The 20,620-nt window shown below is 41.7% G+C and overlaps 1 protein-coding gene across 3 annotated transcripts in view; it reads left to right on the top strand.

Annotated features, from left to right (window-relative positions):
• Positions 1-20,197, top strand: part of THOC7 (THO complex subunit 7) — a 64,934-nt gene extending 44,737 nt beyond the window's left edge. Inside the window, exons 9-12 of one of the 3 annotated variants that reach the window (XR_004247611.2) lie at positions 12,124-12,320; positions 17,483-17,591; positions 17,719-17,890; positions 18,637-20,197. The gene's annotated coding sequence lies outside the window, so the exon portion shown is untranslated. Of the gene's footprint in view, positions 1-12,123; positions 12,321-17,482; positions 17,592-17,718 lie in introns of all 3 variants that reach the window. The other 2 variants (XR_004247610.2, XR_009213038.1) reach the window with 2 other exon arrangements.
• The last annotated feature ends 423 nt before the right edge of the window (positions 20,198-20,620 follow it).

Raw genomic sequence — 20,620 nt, 5'->3', positions numbered from 1 at the left:
TCCTGAGCTCAGGTGATCCACCTGCCTCAGCCTCCCAAAGTGCTGGGATTACAGGCTTATTGAGGGCTTTTAGGGAACTTGTTCATATATTTATTCAGGGAAATGAAATTCAGTTATGAAGAAAATGACTAGAATCCTTGCCGAGGAATTAAAATTCTAGTGGAGGACACAGACGCCAAATATGTTAACCAATAGAAAATTGTTTCGGGTAGTGATAAAGAATGCTATGAGACAAATAGAAAAACAAAAACAAAATCAAAAAAGAAAAAAGAAGAAAAAATAAATAAATAAAAAGAAAAACAGTCCGGGCCTGGTGGCTCACGCCTGTAATCCCAGGACTTTGGGAGTCCCAGGTGGGCGGATCACGAGGTCAAGAGATCAAGACCATCCTGGCCAACATGGTGAAACCCCATCTCTACTAAAAATAGAAAAATTAGCTGGGCATGGTGGCGCATGCCTGTAGTCCCAGCTACTCAGGAGGATGAGGGAGGAGAACCTCCCAGGTTCACGCCTCCTTGCTTGAACCCAGGAGGCAGAGGTTGCAGTGAGCTGAGATCAGGCCACTGCACTCCAGCCTGGCGACAGAGCAAGACTCTGTCAAAAAAAAAAAAAAAGAAAGAAAGAAAAAGCAAACAAATAAAAAGTAGAAAAATGTAGTAGAAAGTGACTGGGAGTGGGCACTCCTCCAAAATGATCAAGAAAGATCTCTTAAGGAGGTGGTGTTTGAAGTGAGACATTTAATGTTGAAAAAGAGACAAACTGTGCAGAGATGTGGGAGAGGTAATTCAAAGACAGAAAACTACATGAGCAAATGTTCACAGGCAGGTGCAAACCATGCATGTCTGAGGGCAGGAAGAAGACCAATGTGGTGGGAACATAGGCGACATGAGCAAGGCATAGTTATGCATATGTTTTTAAAATGTTGCTGTGTACAGCTTGGAGAATACACTGGGGAGGAAAAAGTGAGTGTTGAAAAGCCATTAGGTAGGCACCTGGTCCAGGCCGGCAACAGATGGGGGTGAGGAGTACCAGAAGTGTGCAGATCCAGGCAATATTTAAGAAGTTAAATACTGAAATGAACTGGGATATGGGGGAGATACAGTTTGGATATGTGTCCCTGAAATGATCTGGGATATAGGGGATGATACAGTTTGGATATGTGTCCCTGCCCAAATCTCACATTGAAATGTAATTGCCAGTGTTGAAGGTGGGGCCTGGTGGGAAGTGATTGGATCATGGGGCAGTTTCTTACCCATGGTTTTGTACCATTCCCTGTTACTGTCCTCGTGATAACAAGTGAGTTCTTGCAAGATCTGGTTGTTTAAAAGTGCGTGGCACTCTCCGCTCTCTCTCTCGCCCCTGCTTTCACGTAGTGATGTGCAAGCTCCCACTTCGCCTTCAGCCAGGATTGTGAGCTTTCAGAGGCCTCCCAAAAAACAGATGCTGGTGCCATGCTTCTGGTACAGCCTGCAGAACCATGAGCCAATTAAACCTTTTTTCTAGTAAATTACCCAGTCTTGGGTATTTCTTTATAGTAATGCAAGAACAGCCTACTATAGGGTGTGAGTAGACAGGAGATACTCAGTTGGGGTGTTAAGTTGTTGCTGTAGCCCAGGGGTCTAACTAAAGGGGGAACAGTGGAACTAAAGAGAAGGGCACCCATTCAGGAGTCCCCCATCAGTCAACTCTCTTTATCAACCACCCTTCACAGGACATGGCTTGGAGCTATCCCTGTGTGATCATTCCCTGGACATTATTTGTAAATGTCCCTCCGAAAAGCCAAAAAGCCAGCTGTAGCAGGACAAAATCTGGTCAAAACACAGTCTCCCTTGTTCTCAACATTATTCTTCCATTGAATATGTCTGAGATTGCATAATCCTATTCAGGTAACCATGACAACAGTTGACTCCTATTGAGATAGCAATTGATTGAAACCTCTAAGTCAGAGATTGCAAACATGAATACCCGCAGGAGCCAAGTAGGGAAATGTGAGAAGCAGTGGGTGGGGTGTAAAAGGGAGGGGTGGGAATTGTGGTGAACTGTAGAGTACTGGACCAATCCAATTCTATTGAACTTCAAATCTTTAAGAAGCCTCGCACATTTAAAAATGTGATCTGCAGGCCATCTTTAGCCTGTGGGTCACCAATTTGCTGCCTCCAGAGATGATTTCATGTTAACTCTCTGTTCAGCCAGATCTCTCCCATCAGTGCTCCTAAAGCTGATTTTCCCCTAAGCTTTAACTTAAACATACTCACAAGCATTCAGTTGGCTCCTGGCCCATTATTAGACTGTTTTTTGCATCTTCTTGCTATCTAGTTGCATACTAACCTTGCCTAGCAACTTGTAAGCCCTCTGCAAACTTGGTAAGCTGAGATTCTGGATTTTTATTCCAAGTCTGGGTGAAGTAAATACATAGAGTAGAGCAGGACAATGTCACTTTAGTGACCTGGAATCATTGTTAAGCAGAATCCTTTGATACATGAGTTTCCTGAAGAGTCCTCACTAATTCTGGCCACCCCAGTTTTACCAGGATTTGGGAGACTTTGCATGTGGGGAAATAGCACCTGGGGGCTTTTCCACCTGGCTCAAGCAAATCCTTTTGCTGAAGCTTTTGCCCTTTTAAGAGAAGGAGGTATCACATTACAGATCACTCAGCAAGAACTGTGTCACGGGAAGTGTATAGAGGATGCCTGGAGACACAGTGTTTCTCCTGGGAAGACTCCTTACCAAGGGGTGAACTCCCCAGAAGTCAGCAAAGGTGCAGCTGGAGTAAAGTGTCTTCGAAGAGTCAACAGGCTTCCAAGTTAAATCATGCCTTTTCTTCTTTTGTTTTTTGTGTTGGTTGCTGCCCCAGGTTAGTATTTCTAACTTACGACTCATATAACTTTGAAATAATTATTTGGTAGTCTATCAGTTGGCATTTACTCTCTAACTTCTCACTGCTGGCCTTTAAAATTGTCCAGTGCTCTGGGCTGTACCACACTGGAAAGTCAACATATGAATCAAAATGTCCTCTCAGATGCTGTTGATATCAATGGCAGTAAGCTCTTTGGAGAGCAATTTGGAAATACCTGCCAGCATCTGAAATTTCTAGCCTCAGAGCCAGCATTCCACCTCTGGACAGCTATCCTACACAAGTACACAATGATATAAGGATATATGTAGGTGTATTTGTAATAACAAAAGCTAGAGGCAACCCATATGTCTACCAATGGAGGATTAAATGAATGGTGCTTCATGCATAGTATGGGCATTGGAGCCATTAAAAGAAGAAGGTTGGTGTGGGTGTTCTGACGCGCAGGTAAGGAGGTAATCTGTGGTGTACTGTGGAGTTCTGTGGAGGCAGGATGTGCTAAAACTATGAACACAAGAAGATCTTTTAAAAAACACCTGTCTACATTCACATGCCAACAGGCACAGAAAATCCTGAAATAATGTATAACAAAGAGTTAACTGGGCCGGGCGCAGTGGCTCACGCTTGTAATCCCAGCACTTTGGGAGGCCGAGGAGGGCGGATCACGAGGTCAGGAGATGGAGACCACGGTGAAACCCCGTCTCTACTAAAAATACAAAAAAATTTGCCGGGCGCCGTGGCGGGCGCCTGTAGTCCCAGCTACTCGGAGAGGCTGAGGCAGGAGAATGGCGTGAACCCGGGAGGCGGAGCTTGCAGTGAGCCGAGATTGCGCCACTGCACTCCAGCCTGGGCGACAGAGCGAGACTCCGTCTCAAAAAAAAAAAAAAAAAAAAAAAGAGTTAACTGATTGTTTCTGGAGATTACGAGTGAAAGTTGTAGAGCAGCAGAGGTGGGGAGAAATATGTAGGAGATTTAAAATTTTTTACTTTATAGACTTTACTGTTTGACTTAGGAAAAGAATATGAATTACATTTATACTAAAAAATTGAACCCAAAAGTTTAGAAATGAATCACAAAAATTTTGAATGCATAATAACAACGGTTTAATTTTTTTTTCTCTCGTTATGGCATGAATCGATTCATAAAATAACTCAATTGATGAATTCAACCATTTGCTTTAGAATCAACCACTTCTAGAATTGGAAAAGAGCCAAACTGTATTATTCACAACAACCAAAAAAATCAAGTAAAATATGTTTACTCTTATAAGGATAAATGATAGGTATCTTAAAGACTGAAAGATCTCATGAAATGTAAGAAATATTTTATTTCAACTTAGTTTGTTATATTTTGACTTTTTTGTGTGTTTGGGTAAAGATTTTTATCTTGAATCTGGAGACACACAGTGGAGATGCTCAGACATGTTTGGCCTATAGCAAGTTTGTCCAACGTGTGGCCCGTGGACCACAGGCGACCCAGGATGGCTTTGGATGTGGCCCAACACAAATTCATAAACTTTGTTAAAACGTAATGAGTTTTTTTTGTGATTAAAAAAAAATGTTTTTAGCTCATCAGCCATAATTTTTTGTTAGTGCATTTTATGTGTGGCCCAAGAAAATTTTTCTTCTTCCACTGTGGCTCAGAGAAGCCAAAAGATTGGACAACCCTGGCCTATAGGATGTTTTGAATATCGGAAGATTTCACATAAAAATCTCCATTTCAGGATCTCATAAAAAAATAAGAGTCCCTGGCAACTCAGCCCACATTCCCAGATAGGCAGAGGAGTGGCACCCCAGTTGGGTGGGAACAAGTTCTCAGTATACCGCAGTCGCTACTACTCCCAGTGCTCTACACCAGCTGGCAGGCATTATTTTACAATCTCCATGAACAGAGTTCAACTAGTTTTTTTTTTTTTATTTTAAATTAATTTTATTTTTAATATATTTTTTCTATTGGTTTTGTTTTTCTGGAGATCAATTTTTGTTTTAAATCTCCTCTTGTCCTTGAGTATGAAGAGGCAGCCTCTCAGTTTCCATCATTCTTTTTTTTTTTTTTTTTTTTTTTTTTTTTTGTTTGTGTTTTTTTGTCTCGCCCGGAGTGCAGTGGCGCAATCTCCGCTCACTGCAAGCTCCGCCTCCCGGATTCACGCCATTCTCCTGTCTCAGCCTCTCCGAGTAGCTACCACGCCCGGCTAATTTTTTGTATTTTTAGTAGAGACGGGGTTTCACCATGGTCTCCATCTCCTGACCTCGTGATCCGCCCGCCTCGGCCTCCCAAAGTGCTGGGATTACAAGCGTGAGCCACCGAGCCCGGTATCTCAGTTTCCATCATTCTATGCCAGCATTTTCACATAGCATTCTCTATTTTTTCACAATTTGTCTTTGTGATACAGCTATGAGCCTATGATCATTTTTATTCTTTTTATTTTATTCTAGAGAAGGGGTCTTGCTATTATACCTCCCAAGTTGAACTGAGGCTCAAGTGATCTTCCCACCCCAGCCTCCCAAGCAGTCTGGACTACAGGTGTGAGCCAGTGTGCCTGGCTCTATTCTTTTTCTTTTTTTTCTTTTTTTGAGACAGATCCCCGGCTCTGGGGCCCAGGCTGGAGTGCAGTGACACGATCTCGGCTCACTGCAAGCTCCGCCTCCCGGGTTCACGCCATTCTCCTGCCTCAGCCTCCCGAGTAGCTGGGGTTACAGGCGCTCGCCCCCATGCTCGGCTAATTTTTTGTATTTTTAGTAGAGAAGGGGTTTCACCGTCTTAGCCAGGATGTTCTCGATCTCCTGACCTCGTGATCCGCCCTTCTTGGCCTCCCAAAGTGCTGGGATTATAGGTGTGAGCCACCGTGCCTTGCCATGCCTGGCTCTATTCTTATTATTTTTACTTATTGATTTAATTTCAGAAAGTGAAAAGTTTTTTTTATGTAACTATTTTGACAGGAAATGCATAATAAAATGCCAGCCCTACTTACTTAAATAACAGTTTGGGCCAAGTGTGGTGTCTCACACGTGCAATCTCAGCACTTTGGGAGGCCAAGGCAGGCGGATCACTTGAGGTCAGAAGTTTGAGACCAGCCTGGGCAACATGGCAAAATCTCATCTCTACTGAAAATACAAAATTAGCCAGGCATGGTGGCATGCACGTTTGTAATTCCAGCTACTAGGGAGGCTGAGGCACAAGAATTGCTTGAATCCTGTAGGTGGAGGTTGCAGTGAGCCAAGATCGCACCACTGCACTCCAGCCTGGGTGAGAGAGTGAGACTGTCTCAAACAAAACAAAACCAGTTTGGTGGATGGGTTGATATTCTCGGAAAATTATGATCCCCTTTTCTAGAGATTATCGTATGTTAAGGGATTGAGATTGTTTTTCAGAATATACCTTTAGTGGAAAACCAAATTATTCCCAAGTTTCTCAGCTCATGCAAATATATTGAAGAAAAACCTAAAATCAATTCACTCTTTAGTGCAACGGCAACAAGACACCATTGAATACAGATATAAGCCATCATTGACATGGCCCAACCTGTGGAATTGAATAGAGAATCCTAACCAACAAAATGGCATGTAGTAGCAAGTTTTCAAGTGCATTCTGTGTCACAAAATAATAAGGTCTTGACCCATAGGTCAACAGGATTGATATACTTCAGTTAGCAAAAAAGGATCATTTTATGTATTCATTTATTCACCTAATCATTCCACAAATATCTATTAAGTGCCTACTATGGACAGACACTGTTCTTGGTACTGAGCATACAGCGAGGAACAGATGAAATTTCCCAATTTCATGACACTTGTATTTTAAGTGGGAGGGGGATAGGGAGGAGGCAAAAAAAAAAGAACAAATAATATGTGAAATTTTAAGAGATAGGAAGTGTCTGCAGGGTTGGGAAATTTTTTTATTTGGCCTGAGAAGACCTCTCTGCTATAGTGACATTTTATTAGGTTGGCACAAACGTAATTGCGGTTTTTGCCATTACTCTTTTTTTGGAGATGGCTTCTTGCTCTGTCACCCGGGTTGGATTGCAGTGGTGTGATCTCGGCTCACTGCAACCTCCACATCCTGGGTTCAAATGATTCTCCTGCCTCAGCCTTCCCAGTAACTGGGATTACAGGCACGACCATGCCTGGCTAATTTTTTTATTTTTAGTAGAGATGCGATTTCACTATGTTAGCCCGGCTCGTCTTGAACTACTGACCTCAAGTGATCCACCTGCCTCAGCCTCCCAAAGTGCCGGTATTACAGGCATGAGCCACTGCGCCCGGCCTGCCATTACTTTTAATGGCAAAACCCACAATTATATTTACTCCAACCTAATAGCAGAGACCTACAGGAAATGAGTAAATGAGTCATGGAGAGATCCAGGGAAGATGCACCTTGGACGAGGAGAACGATCAGAGCAAAGTCTCTGTGGCACAGACTGCTTGATGTGTGCAAAGAACAGAAAGGCCTGTGTGGCTGGAACAGAGGGAGGGAGAGCAAGAGGGGTAGAACATGAGGTCAGACAAATAACGAAGGACCTAGCATGTGGGATCTGGAGGCCGTTGTAGGAGTTTGGCCTTTTGCTCTGTGTGAGATGAGAAGCTCCTAGAGGATTTTGAGAAAAGGAGTGATGCTACCTGATTTCAGGTTTAGCACATTGGCACATTCACTATGGGCAGCTCAATCACGTAAGATGTGCTTACTGATATTTTCTTACATAATCGAAATAACCCCTGTATTAATTTTCTTTTTATGCTGCAACAGATTATCCCAAACTTGATGATGCCTTTAAAAAGCATAGATTTGTCTTACAGTTCTGTAGTTAAAAGTTCTGACATGGGTCTCACTGGGCAGAACTCAAAGTGTTGGCAAGGCTGTGCTCTCCCTTCTGGAGGCTGGAGGGGTGAATCTGTTTCCTTGCCTGTTTCAGGAAAGTCAATGAGCAAAAATAAAAAATATCTAGTTAACAAATCTTATGGTTCAGAAATTTTCAGACCATTGCTTAAACAGAAATGTTGTATGTATCCTAAAGCACACCTTTGGAGTAGAAGATAATTTTAAGATTCAGGAAAGAGGATGGTGAAAATATATATGACTGGAGAGAGGCTTGCAGCTACCTTCATGAAATAGATTCATGAGGTTTAGGAGAGGAAAGGCTCCTTTGATGGAGACCAAAAAAAAAAAAAAAAAAAGCATATTAAGTCTCCAGCACTTCAGTGCCAGAGGACACCACAGGTACTGACAGATGGAATTGGGCCAGTGTGCACTGAAATGGTAAGAGTGAAAGGGATGAGGGTGGGGCACTGACAGTGTCTGCCTCACTGCTCTTTCCTGGATACATCACATTTTCTCCTGGGCTGAGTGTACCTGGGCAGGGAGTGAAGGGGCAGGTATGAGGCCCTATTCATCCTTGTGAATTTCTTAAGTTATACCTAATACCTAGGGACCAACATTACCATTCAATAAAAGCTTGAGCAACTAAATTGGAAGAGAAGTTTTAATTTGGAAATGAAGAGGCAATAGGACCTGAATTCAGGGCACTTTAAAAAAATTGAGTTGCTGTTTCCAAAGATGTTCTGAGAGTCTAGCCTTAGTTACCTTTGCTAAAACCTTCACTGTAAAGAAAATGCTCAGCTGAAATTAAGGGGAGCAGAGAACAAACAAAAGAGAGAGAAAGAAGAAAACAGAGAAAAATACAAAGTAAGCCAGCACAGTAGGACATATCATGACTTTTTGTTTCCAAATGCATTGTGACTTCAAGCATTGAGTAATTTCCTGACACCACAGGGTTAGACAGAAGTTGTATGAAATAACATCATTTAGGGAACTATTTTTACCCATCTTTCATACATCCTGTCTAATAAAACATAATGAATTTATGTAAAAAGAAACTCTACGTTTTCTATGAGAATGAATGACAAGTCATAGTGGCCAATAATCTGTATCACTTATCTCTTAAACAACAATGAGCAGCTTCCTAACTGGTCCGGCCAGAGGCTTCTTATTGAGTGACAGTTGTCTTCTAGCCTCAGAGAAGATGAGTTGCTTGTCCAAGTGGTCATTTGTCCAGTGAGACTCAGAATTAGGATCTGAGCCGAAATCTGCTTGATCGGAAAGTTCGTTCATTATGTCGTTTTCCTGCTTCCTCCCCAGAGCTATTGTTCAATTGCGTGAGAACTTTCTCAAATTTTGACATTCTGAAAACTTTCACTTTTTCTTTTTTTCTTCTTTTCTTTCTCTTTCTTCTTTCTCTCTCTTTCTTTCCTTCTTTCCTCCTTTCTTTCTTTCCTTCTTTCCTCCTTTCTCTTTCTTTCTTTCCTTCCTTCTTTCTCTTTCTTTCTTTTTTTTTTTTTTTGAGATGAAGTTTCACTCTTGTTGCCCAGGCTGGAGTGCAATGGGGTGATCTGGGCTCACTGCAACCTCTGCCTCCCGGGTTCAAGTGATTCTCCTGTCTCAGCCTCTCGAGTAGCTGGGATTATAGGCGCCCACCACCACGCCCGACTAATTTTTGTATTTTCAGTAGAGACAGGGTTTCACCATGCTGGCAAGGCTGTTCTCGAACTCCCAGACCTCAGGTGATCCACTGGCCTTGGCCTCGCAAAGTGCTGGGATTACAGGTATGAGCCACTTGCCCAGCCAACTTTTGCGTTTTCTAATTTTTACCCAAGAGAAGTTCATCCTGAATCATGAAAGCATCTCAGTCATTTGAGAACGTGAGATTTGGTTCCAGCAAGTCAAATTTTGAGTTCAAATCCCAACTCTGCCACTGATTAGCTGTATAACATAAAACCACTTGGTGTTTCTGTGTCTCAGCATTCTCACGTGGAAAATGGAAGTGAGAATAATAGTACCCCTCACCCCAGGGTTGTTGTGAGGATTAAATGAAAAAAATATGAGTGAAAGACTGTCCTACAAATGATCATTAATATTATTATTCATTCAAAAAATATGTATGAGGGGCCAGGTGCAGTGGCTCACGCCTGTAATCCCAACACTTTGGGAGGCCGAGGCAGGTGGATCACGAGGTCAGGAGATCGAGACCATCCCGGCTATCACGGTGAAACCCCGTCTCTACTAAAAATACAAAAAATTAGCCGGGCGTGGTGGCGGGTGCCTGTAGTCCCAGCTACTTGGGAGGTGGCGGCGGGAGAATGACGTGAACCCAGGAGGCAGAGCTTGCAGTGAGCCAAGATCGCACCACTGCACTCCAGCCTGGGCCACAGAGCCGAAACTCTGTCTCAAAAAAAAAAAAAAAAAAAATGAGGTATTCTTATTCAGTTATCAAATAAACACATTTTTTGCAATTAGAGCTTATGGTTCCCTGAGGAGTCACCCAAACTAAAGGCAATTATAATACAATGTGTCAAATATCATGATGGTGTAACATACAAACACTGAGAAGGAATACTGAAGCAGAGTCAGGCAAGCCAGGAAAGGCTTTCTGAAGAAAGTGATGTCTAAGGGCCAACTGAAGAATGGGTAGAATGTTAGGAAGTTAAAAATGCTGTAGAAAAAATATATATAACTGTTTAGAGGTGGACTAGAGAAGTGGAAAGAAGTTCGGGATAATTGAAACAGAGCATATGAAAAGGTATGTATGGAAAGTTGAGGCGCCGGGCGCGGTGGCTCACGCTTGTAATCCCAGCACTTTGGGAGGCCGAGGCGGGCAGATCACGAGGTCAGGAGATCGAGACCATGGTGAAACCCCGTCTCTACTAAAAAATACAAAAAATTAGCCGGGCGTGGTGGCGGGCGCCTGTAGTCCCAGCTACTCGGAGAGGCTGAGGCAGGAGAATGGCGTGAACCCGGGAGGCGGAGCTTGCAGTGAGCCGAGATGGCGCCACTGCACTCCAGCCTGGGCGATAGAGTGAGACTCCGTCTCAAAAAAAAAAAAAAAAGAAAGATGAGGCCAGAACCATGAGCAGGGATCAGATACAGCAGGGCACAAGACCTTTCTAAACTTCAGTATTTATCTGAATTAACTGATGATATCTGATTTCCCTGATACTCTTCTCTTACTGGAATGGCCAGTGCCATATTCTTTATGTTTTATTGTACATTGCAAAACATTATTATATCACATTGCCTTAGTTCAGATTCTCTTGAAAGCCAACACTAAGGGAAGGGTTCCAGTGCAAGTACTGTAATTAACTTGGGAGCTGATCCCAGGAAACACCCGGAGTGGGGTAAGGAAGCCAGACAATGAATGGTAGGCAACGGATAAAGGGTGTGTTAACAAGCGTGTTAGCGCCAGGGGCAACCAGAGCTCGATTTCATTGGGGCACTCAGGAATCCAGTGTGGAAGCACATCTCAGTGTTACTTATCCACACTGAAGGTGAGGAAGCTGAGGTATGTGATCACCATATCCCTCTTGGCCATTGCTTGAGGACAGCTTCCAGGGGACTTCACTCTCTGGCACTCTGGCTTATCCTTTGTGCAGGAGAAGCTGTTCTCCAGGCAGAGTTGTAGAAGTAGCATTCCACTTGTAGAAGTGAGTGTGGAGGAAATGGGGACAGGGCACGGAGCAGCTGCTACACATATTTTTTAAACTATAAAAAAAAGCAAAAACAAAACAAATGAAAAAAGACCAGCCCTTGCTGGGAGACAGTTCTCCGTGGGTCTCTTGCACTTCTGTGCATCTTGTGAGCAGAAGCACTGGCTGCCTTTGTTCTGGACAATTTTTTTCAAGCATGTTTAAGTAGTAATAGAGATACTATTTCCCTCTGAAGCAGAGGATGGTTTGTTTAGCATGCAGTATAATAAAGGTATTTTCTCCCTCCAGGTCAAAGGTCAGGCAGGCTTACTGCTCGTTTTATAAGATGTGGATTTGTAAGTTAAGGGTTTCTCAATTGTGATACAAGTGCAGACCCAAAGCATGCACAGCATCTATTTAGGGCATTTGGTTTTGCCCCCATGGGGCCTGAGGAACAAAGAGAAAGGATGTGAACAGGAAGCTTATGCTGGTTGCTGAGCTATGAGTAATATAGTCCTTTGTCTCTGACCCAGAAGTCTTGTGTCTTCTGCCAGCCTCTGTTAAACTGCAGTATGGTAACTTTTAGGGTAAGTTCTGAAATCTTTCTCAGCTCTTGATGACCCTACCAAGCCAACTCAACTGATTTTTAAGACATTTAATTTAAAAAATAACTTCTAATTTAATAAAAAAATTTAATAAAAAAAGAAAACAAGAAGTATTTATTGCACTTTTCCTTTGTGGTTTTAAAATACAAAATAGGTTAGGAAGCCTTGTAGAAATCCTCATTAAAAAACCAACTTTTGTGTTTCCTCTAAGATGTTCTAGCTTTTCCAAATTTTGTCGTTGAGAATGCCAGCCCTCTTCTGGAAAACGCCTCTGAACATACACAGTTCGCCAGAATCACGGTGTCTCTCTCACCTCATGCTTCTCTGGTTGGAGATCCTGTTATTATTAATGCAAATCCCGCAGTCCATCCATTTGTGCTGTCTCGTAGATCCACACATCTCTGGGAAGTAAGTATGTTGGCAAACAGTATTATCACTTGATACCACAAGGGCTTTAAAATGAAATATCATTCTCTTTTTTCTTACCTTCTACTGTATGTTATTAATTTGGTGACCACTCTTTGGAATCCTATTATATGTCAGACGCTCTAAAAATTCTTGGGGACATCAAGATCCATTTATTTCACAAGTAATTATTGAGAATCTACTGAGACACGGGGAGTTCTTTGCCCTCATGGAATTGACTTATTCATAGGGAGACATACTGATCAAGTGAATATACCCAAAAGTATTAGGTTAGTGCAAATGTAATTGCAGTTTTCGCCATTACTTTCAATGGCAATTAGATTTGCACCAACCTAACATAAAATTGTAAATGCAGTAACAGCCAAGAAAGGCAGACTCATGGGTCTGTGGGAGTCCCTAAAGGGGACATTTTAACTAGTCAGGCTTCCCTGAGGAAGAGCTACATGAAATGCAATCTGCAGAATGCCTAGGAATTGAATAGATAAAGAAGAAGAGAAGAACATTCCAGGCAGAGGGAGCAGCATGTGCGAAGTCCCTGTAGCAAGAAGGAGAATGGTAAAAAGAGAGGACTGAAGGATCAATGTGACAGGAGCCAAAGAGAAAGCATGGTGGGAGATTATACTGCAAAGGAGATGGGGGAGGCAGAGCCTGCAGTGTTTGTGAGCCATGTTAGGAAGCTTTGTTTACCCAGATGGCTATATCATACCCAGCTAGATATAATATAGCTAATTTTTCCCTCTGGATCAAAGTTTAGGCAAGCTGATTATTCATTATAAGAAAGGGTCCCCAACCCCCCAGGCCGCAAACCAGTATCAGTCCATGGCCTGTTAGGAACTGGGCCACACAACAGAAGGTGGATGGCAAGCAAGCAAGCAAGCGAAGCTTCATCTGTATTTATAGCTGTTCTCCATCACTCTCATTACCTCCTGAGCTCTGCCTCCTGTCAGATCAGTGGTGGCGTTAGATTCTCATTGGAGCGTGAACCCTATTGTGAACTGCTCATTCAAGGGATCTAGGTTGCGTTCTCCTTACGAGAACCTAATGCCTGATGATCTGTCAATGTCTCCCATCACCCTCAGATGGGGCCATCTAGTTGCAGGAAAACAAGTTTAGGACTCCCACTGATTCTACATTATGGTGAGTTGTATAATAATTGTATTATATATTATAATGTAATAATAATAGAAATAAAGTGCACAGTAAATGTAATGATCTTGAATTATCCCGAACCAATTCCCACTCAACCCTGGTCTGTGGAAATTGTCTTCCATGAAACCAGTCTCTGGTGCCAAAAAGGTTGGGGACTGCTGTTATAAGAGATCCAGATTCCCTAAGGTCAGAGTTTCTCAGACCTTGATACAAACCCACTGCATGCACAGCATTCAGCTGGTCTCCTCTACATGGAACATGAAGCTTATGCTGCTTGCTGTGCCGGATTAATAAAGTCCTTGAGAGCAGCATGTTGTTTAGCTGATCTAGCCTGGTTTGGCTCCAGTCTGCAGGTTGAGTTCAGGTCTGTCTCTTGTCTTTCCCATTCTCCTTGGGACACTGGCTAGCAGAGGGACATTCTTCTCTGGGCAAAAGGAGGAGAGCAAGAGGATTTCTCACCCCCACATGTACATTTCAAGACCCACATCTGCTCATATCGTTGGCTAAAACAAGTGTCACATATCCAAGCCATGGGCTGAAGAAACATACTCTGTTTTTATTAGGAGGAATTGCCAAGGCACATCGCAAAAGACATGAATATAGAAAAGATTAAAGAATTGGGGATATTAAATCCACCTCCCACACCTAAGAAACCACTGAGGAGTTGTGCAGGAAAGAGACATGATTTGCTTACAGCTTAAATTGCTATTGTAAAGAGAACAGATTTAAAAGGAGCAGGAGGGGTCTGTTATGAGGCTTTTGAATATCCTTGCCAAACCTTGGTATTGTCAGGCTTAAATTTGCTTCCAGCTTCAGTTTGGTGTAAAATGTTTTCTTCTGCTTGTTCTTAATTAGATTTTTGTTAAAAGTCTAAATAGCAGCAGAATGATGGCAAAGAGTGTTCAGTAGTTTTGCTTAGTGTGTGTGTGTGTGTGTGTGTCTGTGTATGTGTGGGTGTTTCTGTGTGTGAAGGTAGTGAGCATAGCTGCTCTAAGCACTGATTTGGGGGTCTGATAAACCTAGTTGTCAACCGCAGCTCCTTCAGTCAGTAGAAACTTGATCTTGGGTAATTTATTGGACTTTCTGTGCTTTAATTATTATTTTCAGGGATTATCAAGAAGATTCTAAAAGATAATGTATGGAAAGTGCTGTCTTACTGCTATGTCCATAGCAAGCAGTCAACACACACTAGCCGTTACTGTAATAAATATACTTCAATATTTAGCATTATTATAGCCAGATTACAGGTAATAAAAAGACTAAGAAAGTTGTGGCCACATAATCATAACTGTATTAAAGACAAGCTTTAGAAGTAGTTCAGTTATGCAGCAGTTTCATAACAAGCAAATACACCTGCAGATAAAAGCTAAATGAAATAAGTTAATAACTGTTTCTACAACATTGCAGTACAAGGACGGAAATACTGTTCTATTTGGGGTTTAGCATATCCCAGCATATCATTATCCTTTGCTGAACTGCTTTCCTTGCAGCATATATGCTTGTTTGTTTTGCAAAAGACTGATTGAGCTTAGGAAGGGCGATTGGTCAGGCAGTCAAACAAAAACCACCAACCACCAAATGAACACCAAACTAGTCTCTGCAGAAACAATAGCAAAGCTTGAAGTGAACTGATTATATAGATAAATCAATGGAAATGAGACAAGGTACACTCCAGTTATGTAATCTTCAAATTGCTACCTGTCATTGAGCAACATAAGTGGGGTTGCATAGGCAGGTTGGGAAAATGAACCCAAGTTACCCTTTCTGTGTTCACCCTGCCTATTCCCTGGATGGGAGTAATGTGCCAGATGGAGACTTAAACCATCTTCCTGTTTTCTCCCAGTGTAAAGAATAGGCATTTGCATTGATTCGTTAAATATATATTGAAAACGAATGGGAAGTCTGATACCATGTAAGATGCTAGGGAGCAAAATGGACACACTTGCTGTCCCTGGGGGCTCCCAGGACAGAGGGAAACACACCTGAAGGGCCAGCTTGAGCCCAGGGTTGTACTTCTTGGTTAAGGGAGCTCCTTGAAGATAAGGCTGTGCTTAAGCAGAGCTGGAAAACCTTGTATGTTTTAACACCAGGCTATGGTATTAAATTAACTTATCAGGAAGCATTGGGGTATGATGAAAAGAAAAAAATTTAGAGTCAGAAAGACTTAACTTTAAATCTCAGCTCTGTCACTCAATAGCTGTGTTACCTTGAGCGAAGTATTTAACTTCTGAGCCTCAATTTCCTCGTCAGTAGCATTGGGATGATAATAACATTTATTCTACGGGATAATTGTGAGAATTGAAGAGATAAAATGTCCAGTCTACCATAAGTGCTCAGCAGAGTATGGCTATAAAATATCCATGTATTACTGACTTTCCATGTAATTGTGTGAAAAGCAAGCAGATGTTGCAGTCAGCTGATGCTGATAAGTGCAAGATTGGCCCGGGTCAAGTCCGGGTTCTGCTTCTTCCTGCAGCATGACTTTTTAGGATATATTTTATTTCTTTTTTTTTTTTCTTTTTCTTTTTTTTTTTTTTTTTAGACAGAGTTTCACTCTTGTTGCCCAGGCTGGAGTGCAATGGTACGATCTCAGCTCACCGCAACCTCCGCCTCCCAGGTTCAAGCAATTCTCCTGCCTCAGCCTCCAGAGTAGCTGGAATTACAGGCATGCACCACCACGCCCGGCTAATTTTGTATTTTTAGTAGAGACGGGGTTTCTCCATGTTGAGGCTGGTCTCGAACTCCTGACCTCAGGTTATCCGCCCGCCTCGGCCTCCCAAAGTGCTGGGATTACAGGCGTGAGCCACCGTGCCCGGCCTAGGATATATTTTATAATCTAAGCTTCCATTTATTCATCTGTGAAATGGGGACGGTAGTAAGACTACGTTTCTCACAGGTTGATTTTGATGATTGAGTGAGTTAAAGGGCTGAGAGCAATGCCTAGCACAAAGAAAGTGCTCAAAAAATGTCAGCTTTTGTTAATATGTTGTTGGTGGGGTGACATTGTGCTCCTTTTTTCTGAGATTCAGTGATTCTATTACCGAGAAGGAGGCCACATTGGTAGTGTACTGCGTGGCTAAGAGCACGGATTTTGGTGGAAAGTCTGGATTCCTGTCCTGCCTCTCTGTTCCTTGTTAGGTGATCTCTTTAAGCCTCTGTTTCTTCATCTGTAAAATGGGCATAATAAAAGTATCAATCACAATGTTTTTCTGAGGGTTAAAGAATGTAATTAATATTAAACACTTAGAGTTGGTAAATAGTAAGTGCTCAATACATGTAAGCTATTAGTATTGCCTTAAAACCCATAATCATTTTAGACAAATGTCCATGGTTTGACATAGAATGCCCAAAGACAAGTATCTAACCCCTTCTAGTGGCTTTTGCTATTCAATAAAATCTTTGCTTTCTGTTACTTTACTAATAAGAAAGTTTTAGAAACAAGTGATCCCTAACCTAGCCGCATCATGACAGACCCGGGAAGGACATTAGCAACAGAACTTACAAGGCTTTCCTGTAAGGATGAAGACATCTAATCTAGAGACGTGAAAGATCATGGCCAAAGTCTTAGGGCCATTTCATTCTAGACGTGAAACTGGAACCCAGTTCTCTTGATACTCAACCTCAAGAGGACTCTGAACAGAGCAGTTCGAAAACCAGGTGAAAACCACAAAGGACACAGGAAACAGAAGACGTGGGTGACTGAACAGGGGAGGGAAAAGAGGGGCTCTTATCTGACCCTTTCATCCATTTTGTGTGCTAAGCAGCTTAGACTCATGATGATGAGCATGAGCCTGAAGTCAGGGGAATCCAGGTTCATTGTATTTCTATCCATGAAAACTTGGCCAAGCAGCTTAACTCTGCAAGTCTCAGCTTCTGCACCTGTAAAATGCATCCACTTGCAATTTCAAGGATAGAATGAAATGTTTGTAAAATGCTCAGGATAATCCTTGACAAAGTGAGGAAGGGGTTCAATAAACGGTTAACTTTGTTTCTAGGAAGAATCGTGGAAAGATGGAAAAATGAAGGAGAAACCATTGGATACAACATCAGTGAATTCTCGGCTCATGGAAGTTTTTAAAAAAATCAGATCACCATGCTTTTTAGGTACAAAATTTTTATGTCTTTAAAAAAGTGCTGACTGATATTGGGGATTATAGATCTAAAATATTCCATCTACATCCTTATGAAGCCAGTCATTCACTCCATTATTCTTCGTTTTTAAAAAATGTAGTTATTCACCACTGGAGTACCCAAGCTAGAATTTGAGACGGTGACACTCTATTCCCTGATAATCTATGCCAAAGACAACCAAGGGGCAACAGCAACACAGACCATTTTAATCCAGATTGCAGATGTGAATGAACCGCCCACCTTCACTGGATCTCTTGCCCAGGGTGACCAAGGTACAGAGGCTCTTCTCTTGGGGAAAGAGGGCTCTAGTGGATATGTCTACATAGGTGCTGTGCCTTGTGCCCCTTGTACTCTCAAAACATCATGGCTATAATGGTGATAAAAATGACAGTAACAATAGAAATGATAAATGGCTGACAATGGGCACTAACTATGTACCAGGCACTGTCCTAAGAGCTTTAACTGGACTACTTTATTTAATGCTCACAACACTAGAGGTAAGTTCTACTCTTATTTCTATTACATAGACAACAGACTTAGAAAGGTGAAGTAACTTTCTCACTGTTGAGAATTGTTCATTTATTTGTTTGATGGTTGTGTACTAAAAATTATTATCTTATTTGTGTGATTATTTAATTGATGATGTGTCTATATCATTAAGCTAGAAGCTTCACCAAGGACAGGGGGCGTGCCTCTTTTGCTTCTTCTTGCTCTCTGTTTTTTAATTTTTATTTTTTTTCACCGTGTATGTATCTCTTTCACTTTCTCTCTTTCTCATCTCTGTCTCTTTCTATGTAGTCAAATATTTAATGCCTACATGTTCTCTACTATAAAAAAAATTTGAGGCTCAGATATTGGAGTGGCCACTAACTGGAGAGAATTACTTGTCCTATCTAAGCCTCAGTTTCCCCATTGATTAAACTGAGATATTAATCCCATCTTGATGAGGCTCAGGGTTTTAAAGTGCCAGGTACACAGTAGGTGCTCAACAAGTGTCTCCCTTTTTTCCCTTCCCCAGGGCAGATGGTAAACTCCTCCTGGGCAGGTCCAAGGTGAAATTACGCTCTTCTGACTTCTAAAACTGCGAGCTTTGTGCCAGAGTGCTTGTGGACACTTCATGAGCATTTGCTCATCAGAAGAGCAGGTCCTGGCTACCCTCTAAGCAGGCCCATTGACCGCTTGGCTATCCACAAATCCTGCCTTCTTGGCACAATGGTGCAGCAGTTTCCCTTGGGTGGTTCTTCCCCTCAGACACTCAAGGATCTCTTACTGCCCCAAGGTTCCTGTTCCTTGGAAAAGCGATTCCACTGGCAAATTTGCAAGTTTGTGTTCCTCACTGTTTTAAAAACATATGGGAAGAGAGCAAAATTAAGGACAAGACAAACTTTAATAAAATAATTAGGCAATATTAATGTATTAGCTATGTGACCTTGAGCCAGTTAATTCAATCTTTCTAAACGTTGGTAAAATGGAAATCATAATAAAGTCACCAGTGATGTTAAGTGCTTAGTAATTAATAAGCACTCAAAAAATGTTCAACATTGTTCCTGTTTAAATGTATAAATCTCATTGCTCTATACTTGACACATAAGAGACACTTGACAAATGGCATATTATTATTATTATGGGTTTAATGGGAATATCCCTATAAAAACATCTGTGCTGAGCAAGCGCAATGCCTTAAATTTTATCTGAAATTCAGGATTGGATGAGAGGTTTTAGGCTTATGGTGGTGATGCTCATTCAAGCACATCTGCTGTACATATTCTGGCAGTTACTGAGATTTACATCCTGGAAGATACCGCCCCAGGCACAGTCATTTACTGATCAGCGGCCAACAACCCAGAGGATACCGTTTTGGAGGTAATTTATGCTTTGGGACAGAGAATAACAGTGTCTGGTGGTTTTATGTGTGATTGAATTCAAACACAAAGCCATGGAGGCAATCAAGTCAATTATACCTACAACTTAGGTTTCAAACATACCTTTGCCTCAATTATCAGGATACTTTAGGTGCCAATGATTAAGGTCTGGGTTGTCTGGGTAATTGCTTCCCTTCTAGTACATTCCATTCTGTGCAGGCTGACCCAACCTAATCCTTAAGTAACTTTAGCAAAAGATGTCAAGACGTTTCATTTTGTTCTTAGGAATCTTGGCTGTACACAGGTAGAGAAAGAATCCAGCTTTCTGGCAGAATTAATTTGTATTTCAAAACTCTAGGTCTCGTCCTCAGGTTTTATAATGCCCTAGATGGAGAGGCAACTATGGGCTTGGTACCAAGAGGGTTGGGTTTAAGTTCTTACTCTACTACTGCAAATCACTTAACATTTCTGCTTTGCTGTTTCAACTGTGAAATTGGGAAAATGATACCTGCTTTGTCTTGTCTCATATTGCTTTCTCTCATTACAATTAAACATAATATTTGATTACGTTTATATGAACATGAAAGTAGTTTTTAAACTTTAAAACATTTTGCAAATGATAGGCTTTATAAAAATGTCTTAATTTTTGATGCCATATGGAATGGTTATGGCTTTATTAAGCTATAATATTTCAGCTAATAAATTGATAGAAAAGAATATTGTGTCTTTCATTTTTAGTGTTTTATTGCATTCCCAGACTGGCTAAAAATTACAGAATTGAACATGTTGATGCTGTACCCTCAATATGTACAACTTTCGGTAATGCTATTGGATACTTGCTCAAGGCCACTTGAGTCATACAAAATTTTCTTTAAGCACTAGATGTCCACTAATATTTGAGGTATTGTCCACATGGTTTTAAAAAGTATTGACTACTCTTGAATAATTACACAAGCTTCCCCACACACATTTGTCTCCTCCTTCTCCCAATAGCACAATGCCACATCCAGGAAGGGACTGGAAAGGTCACAGCTTTCTTTGTAACATGCAATTAAACCACCTAATCATGCATATTGCTCCAAATCAACATGTTCAAGATTATAGGATTGAATGCAGCACTGAGCAGCTCCAGCCGCACAG

The sequence above is a fragment of the Hylobates moloch genome, unplaced genomic scaffold, assembly GCF_009828535.3.
Source record: "Hylobates moloch isolate HMO894 unplaced genomic scaffold, HMol_V3 SCAFFOLD_4, whole genome shotgun sequence".
Classification (NCBI taxonomy): Eukaryota; Metazoa; Chordata; class Mammalia; order Primates; family Hylobatidae; genus Hylobates; species Hylobates moloch.
Note: the sequence above shows the minus strand (reverse complement) of the source record. Positions and strands in the feature narration are given on the sequence as shown.